Genomic DNA, 9,145 nt, shown 5'->3' with positions numbered 1-9,145 from the left:
AAAAACACAGTCCCACATGCGTACAAGAACGCAATATTGCTTTTATTTTGTTTTAGAACCTAAGGCATTAGAAAAGTTAGCAGTACAATAAAAACGTTGAAAAAAACAAGAAAAATTAAACTTGGCGGGACTCGAACCTGCGTTGCTCAGTTGTGCTCGCGTACGTGAACTGAATGCGTTAGCTTGCTAAGCTATTCGCGCTAAAAGTAGCACGTTAGTTTAAGCTATGTATATATACTTGCTTTTTACACGCTATGTGTTGGCATATTTATGTACGATATGCGATCGTATCTATTGTTGTGTGCATATGTTTTGGGATTGTATATAAGTCACATGCTTTTCGCATGTCTTTCAACTATAGATTGCTGCCCCGCCACGGATGAAAACAAGTATTTTTACACCCACACACAAGCTTGAGCAGTTGAAGGTTGTTTCCCGGGGCTCTCTTGCGATTGAGTCGGCCACCACAGAGAATTAGAGTGATACGCCATTAATCCCTGCATCTAGCTGTATTCCACTCAGTAGCTCTATCGTTTGATGACAAATCAAGCGCGGGGCGCGACGCTATTGCGCACGACCATGCCTCGCGTAGTGGCGACATCAGCTGATTGCGCCGGCCGGCTTGCTTCGATTTGCTTCAGAGCAAAGAAATGTCATACCTTGAAAGATTGCGTACTGCACTATGTCAAAATGTTACTGCTTTCTAGCCAACCTATGATTCATTGAGAATTGATAACTCTGATATCACTACTGCAGAGCTTTGCGTCGGCGACACGCACCGAACGTGAAACCGCACTACGTCTGTCGTAGAAGCAGTAGGAGGCTGTCGTCTGCTAGAACAAAAACAAAACAAAGACCTGCAAAAATATTCATAAGTTGTAACTTGTTTTTTGAATAACCGTTTATCACTTTTAAAGTTATTTTGCCAAGTAACATACATTTTTTTCAGTTTATAGCAGCGACAGATGTTTTTTTTATTTTCCTCACACAGACATCCAAGTCAAATCCATTCACAGCTAAAGCCACATGTTGTTTGTCTTCTTTGTTTCTGTGGGCATGCCATTTGGGTGCGTCTCTCATGTGTTCGCGCTGCTACACATGAGAGCACGAAATGTTAAATTTACACAAGGAAGCGCCGTTCCTCGTTCGTGTGATGTGCTAAGATTGCGCCCTATTCCCGCGGTTGTTTGAGGGCGGATCAAGTGCGAGTCGTCCAAGGAATCGGCGAGTTGGGCGGGCGCTCGAAGGACTCCGAGGTGACGGCTGACGCCTGTGGTCGCTTCCCTCAGGACAGTGTGAAAGAAACTAAAGGTAAGGGGGACACTTTTTTATGTAGACCAAATATGCCACTCAGTGCAAGTGTGTGTTGCCGCACTCGAACGAGGCGTCGTGAAATGGCAACCTTACGCGCCTTTGCGAGTGCGGTTGCCGATTCGCTTTAACAACGCTAACGCCAGCAGAGCCATGGCGCATCGGCGTGGCCTTACTGGAGCTAATTCGAGACACCTGCGGCAACATGCATGTGTATGGTGATCGATTTTTTCATATGTGCAATGTAGTGAGGAAGACGCACTCGGCGCTTGCTACGTTGTTGATTAAACGAAGCCTGCAGTGCCATTTGATGCAAAGCAGCATTTTGTTTACGTTCGCGGGCGATACAATTTGTAACTTGGCTCGATTCACCTAGCCAACCGCCTAAGTGGGTTGATTAGCAAACGTTCACGGTAGAGCGTTATTATGCCCCTAAACAGTGGCGTGTGCTTGTTGAAAGATATAATGTGTGTACCTAGTGTAGAGAGAGAGAGAGGTGTTTGTGCAATCTGCATGTGTACCTGCAAGACGCCTTTGCTTGTAACTAATAATGTACCGGCCAGGCCCTACATTGTACGCCTGACTTTGAAGAAAACTCGCATGCACAATGTGAGATTTTGTAATCTGCCAGAGTTGCTTTTTATAAAATAATACACTGACAGCATGTTCAAAATATGTTTCGCTGCTGTGTGGCAGGGGTGCGGTTATCACGCTGTTGTGTAGTTGCTGATGCAAGCACTTATAGTTTTGATGCGTTAATATTTCTCATCTAACTCATCAGGTGTTTGGCTGTTTCAGCACAAACAAGGCAAAGAGAGAAGGAAGACGGGTAATGACAGGACATGTGCCGACTTTTGTTTTCAGGAGAATACCCATGTTGGTGTATTTATTGTGACAGCCTTTCTGTGTTGCTTTTTTGCGCAATTTATGCAACAACACAGTTGTCAGCAATATGAGTGAGAACACTGAAATTAGCTTTTAAAGATCATGGTGACTAAATGCCTAGTAACTCACAGCACAAAGTAACAACAAAAGACATCAGTATGATCAATGTGGACGAGTACAGTCTTGCATCTAAAAAGTATATAGTGCAAAATGTTGCCTAAGTAAGAAACCTCTCCATGTTTGCAAATAGTGTGACGTCACTTCGAGCACCGTGCCAGCCATTCCCTCCCTCTGTGCAAGGGCTGGTTGGCAAGGAAGTTGTTTGTGACGTTCCTGATAGACCACTGAGATGTATGCGATTCTAAACCTGTAGCCTAATATATACGTAATCTTTAGTGCAGTTGCATCGCTGCATCTGACACCTAAAACTTATTTGCATATTTACATTGCTCCCTTAGGACCTAACACACAAACTTGTTGTTTGCATTGTCACTTCATGAATATCGAGCGGTAAAGGTACTGAGTATATGTGAAACAAGAATCTCTGCTTATTACATGAAGAAATATAAGGCCTTCGATAAAACGAGTTATACCTTTATTGAGCTTGCGTACTCGTCTGGGCGATTCATACATGCAGCTTCAGCAAATGGTATCTTCCAGCCCGGTGACCTTGCAATTTTTTTCTGCACACAGCGCAAACACCGAGATGTACCCACTCGCAGATGGTCGCGTCAAGTGCATATTTACCTTGACTAAAATGTCGAATCAAGTTTTTTCATCGACCGGTCCCTGCCATGAGTGCTAACGTCTTCGCAAACAAGACACATTGTTATTGACACTGCACACACCCCACACAGTATTCTCAGTTGAACCGATATTCTCAATACCTTTCAATGCACACTACATGCCGCAATCAACAGTGCACATTTTTGAAGACTATGCCACTGTTGCTCGCACAGGCCATCACGTGTGTTCACTTCTTCAAGATAAACAGACAGCGTGGCAAATATTTTACCACACAGCAGGATGTTTGCTGACACATACTACAGCTAATGTCGACATTGTAACGTGAAGTGTAAGCTTTGAAAAATTAAAACTTGCCCCAAACACCGCACGACTGTACCGGGCTGAGCCACCAGCGGGAGTGTTTTTCCAGCCACACCTTTTACATGGGCCAGTGACATCATGCTGTGACATATCTCGGTAGGGGCCCATCGCTGCATACTTTATGTGAATGAGGGTCCTGTTAGTGAAAGCAGGCATTGTTGATTTCGTAACTTGTTCATGCCCAATTGGACCTTCATTTGCACAAGTTGTCTGACTGATATTCAGGCGAACATTTGTGTATAAATTATACAGTTGGCAGTCTGTGCTTGCCTCATACTGTTGTTACTGGTGTTTCTTGTTGTTACTTTGCACTGCTCATTACTACTCACCTACAGAAACTAGCCTATCTTGCCGCTGTTTTGGACAAGATGCAGCTGGCAAGTGCGATAGTGTTCATAACTCTAAATTCTCGAGCAAAAATTTTTGTTTCATTATCAGTTAGTTGCATTCATATCAGTACATTATAAGAAATCATTGATTAAACATGAATCCGTGTTCCTTTACATAATGCTCACAACATTTATATCAAATTGAATGGTGTTTGTAAAAAACATGGGTTTTAGCTAAACTTCATGCTTTTTTCTCGAAGAGCTGACAAAACGCTATTGCATGCTTACTTGCCATGAATTGGAGTGTGTTCGAAATACATTGCAATTCTTCACCGGACTGCCAGTACACTTCACATTGGGGGAAAATTTATTAACCATGGATTGATTAATTAAGAACGGAAAGAAAGAAGCGGCAGGCCGGGATACTTGATATTGGCATCCGTTTTGCTACCCAGCGCATTATCATGCAAACTTCCTATAGAGTGGTTATGCGTCTTGCATGTGTGTCTGTAAACCAAGAACTTTGGGTAGAACTATATTTATCTTACAAATGGTTGCAGGACTGTGGAGGCTGTAGGGCTGCTTAGGAATGGTGGAATCCCTGGACATGTGTTCAACCTTGCTGCATCAGCTCCTTGGTGTTTTCACTGCATCATTACAGATGTGTTGGGTGAGTAAACCAAGCAGGTTTCAACACAAGGAAAAGTATAATATGGCAGCACCTCTTGTGCGCGCCTTACATCCCAAGTATATCAAATGTTTATCTTGCCTTGTGGCCTGTAATTTTTAAAGAGACACTTCTTTTTGCTTTATATTTGAGTCTTGATGCTTCGACAGCAATGTATTTGTGTTTGACAGCAAGTGTTCTTGAACAAATAACTGATCTCAATATTAACAAAACACCTTATATACTTGGTCCTTAGCATAAGCTAGCACTTATCTGTAGCAGATTCAATTATTCATTTTTTGCTGGGATGATAATGGGCAAGTAGCAAAGGCAAGTTCAGATTGGAGTGGTCGGTGACGTCTGTTTAGGCTCTGCCATATTGCTTTGCAACCAGAGTTACTTGTGGCCACATATACAATGAAGCGACATGACGTGCATTCTAAATTAGATTACCATATCACATTTCACTGCATCTTAGTATGTGCCAAACAAATGCAGATATCATTAGCTTGCCACTATAAAGGGATCCTAAACCAACACAAGGTTGAAATTTAGTCGTGGTGTTGTAGCTGTGTATGACGCTACAATAGATGCATAGCCGTGATAATTTGTCTATATGTTGTCGCAATAGTAATGTTACACACATTGTACGATACCAAAGAGGTCCTCGCTTATTTCGATTTTTTTCGCTATGCTTCTTTCTTGTCTCTTCTTGCCATGTGCTCCTCCTCACTGTACAAGGAGCAGAAGCAGTGGGCACACAAACACGTATTTAAAAAAATGTTGTAAGGTGAGCACTGAGAAGCTGAACACTTCCAAAAGGCTCAAAGAGGTAAAGGTATTGTTTCTAGCTACTTTTTTGGCACCCATAGCTAGTTGTGCTGCTGCAGTTAAAAAATAAAAAAATTTAAAAATTAATTGGAGATGGTTTGGCAGCCATAATTGCAGTTACATACAGAACTAGGTTTCAATGCGTAAGCAAAATCTGTTCACTCTAAATCAATCCTAATGATATCTGAAATTCTGGAAATATTCACAGAAAAGCTCAGGAAAAGGCTAAGTGGTTGCCCCTTAAATGTGAAGGAGATACTCTTGTTCTAAAAGGTCAATACACAGTCTAGTAGTCTCAATATTACATGCACTATAAAATATTCTGGTGTGGTACTTTTCATGCATGTTATAATGAGAGGGGTTTTTAATAGAACTGTTGTCACTTTGCCCTGCATTGCTGAAATTGTTCACATAGTTATAATACATGAATCACTTTATGCCTTTTGATTTTATGCAAATAGTTTGCTACCCAGTCGGTTTAACTTGATTTGGATGAAATCATAAATGCTCTAAAGTTTTTTTTTACTATACAGCAGGTTTATTTTTAATATATGCGACCATTCATGTGAACGCAGTTGGTGGTGTGCTTGATTAATCCATCGCTATCACCACTCTAACTACACCTGCTACAGTGCATAGTGTGACAAAAGTAATGGTACCTAACATTACTGGCAGCATACACTTTTATGTCTCAAAATTTGTTAGAAAGCCTGGTTAAAGTGTGTGCACATTTTTTTTTGCGCTCCAACTAAATATTCTGGTCTACTCAAGGCAGCTTACACTCTTTTAAGGTCCTCAAAATATTAGGTCTTCAGAAGAAGTATCAATGCCATCTCCTTTTTTTGTCAGCCTACTCACCACTCTAACAATGAGAATTACCCGATAACAATACCCAGAAAAATATATGGTTGTTATAAAAAGTAATGTCAATTCAATTGTCGAAAAACGTCAACCCATTAGTAACCTGCCGCCAAGTTACGTTTTCGTTCACTTTTCTTTTCACAATTTTGTTTAAGTTATTTTTGATAACGTCACCTATAGTTTGTTTGGTATCATTGTCTGCTAGTTCTCAATATAATGTGTTCAACAAAGACAACGAACCCTTAAATTTATAGTTCTTTCCTTCACTCATGAATCTGAAACAGTGAATATTAGTAATCTTAGCGGTGTGTGACTTGTTTTTTTGATCAGTTGTGCGTGTGTTCAAGTACATGCATTTAGGTGGGAGGGCGAACCATTGCCACCTCCTGTGACTAGCTTATTTTCTGAGAACTAACGAATGCATAGTGCTGCCAAAGAAGTATAGGTATATTGGAAGTAATCGTAATGCGATTGCCAGTAGGCAAAAAAAGGTGTCCCACACTCGCCATAATGGTAACAGGCAGCGCTGACTGACTCTTCTATGATTAAATGCATATATATACCGTACAAAATAGAAGGGGGATAGCCGCCATGGTAGCTCAGTTGATCGAGCATCGGACATGTTATTCGAAGTTCGCAGGCTCGGTCCCTGTCCAGGGCAGGTTATCTTTTTTCCTTCTACTTTTCTTTCTTCACAATTACGACACTTCTATTTTTCTTGAAGATTTTCTGGTGTAAGGAAGGTACCTTATAATCTGAAGAGGCAAACAGATTGTGCCAGTGTATGAGTTGGCGCTTGTAGTGGTTACAAGTAAGATATGTTTTGAAGAATAAATCATTCTGCCACTTGCCTAAAGAATGACTACAGGACATGGTGCTGGATGCACTTTGTTATTTTTGAATCGAGCTATCTTGAATTCTATTTTTATAAATTACATGGGCTACTCACGACGGTATCACACACTTTAATGCCACAAAAAATATGCAGCGAACAATGTTATAAATGCAAAATTGCATAAGAATAAGTTGAAAACTGCACCCTCAACGAGAATGTACAGGTAGCATAAAATGCAGGCGTCATTCCTTCTGCCCGTGCTTTTCAAGTGCGAGCTGTTTTCACTTCGTTCTGATCAACTAACTAGATTGAGATGTGTTGTTATAGTGCATAATGATGCTCCACGGGAAACTAGGTTTGTCTCAAACTCTGTGTGTCTTTAAACCTATATGATGCCAGGTTCAAGAGTTCATGCAGACCAGATTGTGTAAAACAGGACACCCGTTTAACATAATAATATGCTTAAAGCATAAGCAGTTATCAATTTTTATAGTAGCTGTTTTTTTCTGCAATAGAAAGCTTACTGGTCTTATCGCATAAACATGCAGTGAAAGAAGAGAATTTTCGGGGCTTGTTTCTTTTTGTTTGACATGGCTTTCATGAGTACATCTAGTGGTAACACAGAAAGTGCTGGAAACATTTTAACAATTTTCGGGTCTCTGACTGCTATGAAGTGTCACACAAAGGCAGCAAACAGTGGGAGGTCAGCATAACAGCTTTATATGTTTGTGCATTGCAGTTTGCTGCGAAAGCATGCACTTCATGTGCATGTGAAATGCACATATTTCACACTGTTTGCCATGATGACAGTGCTGCTTTTTGAGGGTTGACTCCTCTGCGTAGGCAGCACAAAATAATGTTCGCACAGGTAATATGAATATATGCTGTAACTTTGACCACTAATCTTTTTGCATGTTAAAGCATATAATAATTCGCAGTAAACAAACAGGCTGCATGACATACTGATTTTTAGGCTTTTTAAGTGCAATCTTAAAAGGAAATGCCACTCAAGTTGCAAAAAGAATGCAGTTCAATTCACATTTTTCGATTTTCACCTCCAATCACACATTTTGGCGACTTGTCAGTCCCTTTAATGAAGAAATCCTAATCAAAATTTTTAGCTGAATGGGTTGGTACTGATGTTGAATTTTGTGCACTGCTCATGAGTAGAACGATATATTCGTGCCCTACCCTTCAGTAGTGCCTGAAATCGATCAGGCAATCTTTGCATATTTTTTGTATCGTTGGACGATCAGTGTCAGCTTAAGCTATGCCATTAAAGCTGCCCACAGCGTCCAGCTAATGTTGTTTTCGTGTGCAACCGTAGTTGTGGTTGTGCTGATTGATCTTTCTTTGTATACACTACATAACAAACTTGCTCCTTTAGAGTCAAGTGCATCTTCGGATCGATTGTAAATGTTTTCATATGCGAGGCCTTAAGTTTTATAAGAAGTTCCTCAGTGTGCCACGAGGAAATGTGTCTTCAGCGAAAATTTGTATATCAATATACACAACTCTTAAAGCCTCGTCTACAACTTTGTACAGGTTGACCTTGAGCAGAAAACGAGGAGCGGCAGCAGCCCCCAGAAAAGAGCAAGCACCCTCCAAGCTCTCTTCGACAGGAACAGCAAAGTCACTGTGTGGCATTGAAAACCATTGCAAGAAGTGCCTTATCAGGACACTGTGCTGCTCTTTCATCGCAGAACACGAAGTTGACCACTCCAGAGGAACTTCACGATGTGCCTTGGGAGTGTGTCAGTGGTTTTCTTTTGTCCAGCCAGCTGTCAAGAAATCATGTGTCAGATTCAGCCGGGATGGCTAGAGGGAGCTGGGCAGGCATGTTTGGACATTTGTCTAGCCAAGTAGTGCCCATTTTCACACTGGTCCTGTTGGAGTTGCTGCCACAAATGACAAAAGCTTCGTCACCTCTCTAAATGCACAGATGTGTCGGGGAAGATTAGCTGCATTAGTTTTTTCTATAAATGATAGCTGCCAACATTCTTCATTGTACAGGAGTTTTGTTCCTCACTTATGGGTGTAAAGCCCTCCACAGAAAAAATGCTACACGTCTACTTACAGAAGGACCCAAGGCCCTACTTGTAGGTTTTTTCGGCTGGTATGATAAGTACCTCATTTGGGTGTACATGAACATTTTATAAACATGTACAGCAAGAAATTTGGGTGGCTGGTCATTTTGTCGTTATCATGTTTCTCGCAATATTCTTAAGCATGTTGTGCATTACGTTGTCAATCTGGTTCATGTGCATAAAAGACAATACACAGTTTCAGGCTACTTCAAGCACCGTTAGTATAAAAAGC

At 41.1% G+C, this 9,145-nt stretch overlaps 1 long non-coding RNA gene across 1 annotated transcript; it reads left to right on the top strand.

Annotated features, from left to right (window-relative positions):
• The first annotated feature begins 1,075 nt into the window (after positions 1 to 1,075).
• On the top strand, positions 1,076 to 8,469 carry LOC142777222 (uncharacterized). The gene is made up of 3 exons (XR_012887978.1): positions 1,076 to 1,311; positions 4,193 to 4,302; positions 8,372 to 8,469. It is a non-coding gene; the product is annotated as an uncharacterized LOC142777222 (long non-coding RNA).
• The last annotated feature ends 676 nt before the right edge of the window (positions 8,470 to 9,145 follow it).

Source organism: Rhipicephalus microplus, chromosome X (genome assembly GCF_043290135.1).
Source record: "Rhipicephalus microplus isolate Deutch F79 chromosome X, USDA_Rmic, whole genome shotgun sequence".
NCBI lineage: Eukaryota > Metazoa > Arthropoda > Arachnida > Ixodida > Ixodidae > Rhipicephalus > Rhipicephalus microplus.
Note: the sequence above shows the minus strand (reverse complement) of the source record. Positions and strands in the feature narration are given on the sequence as shown.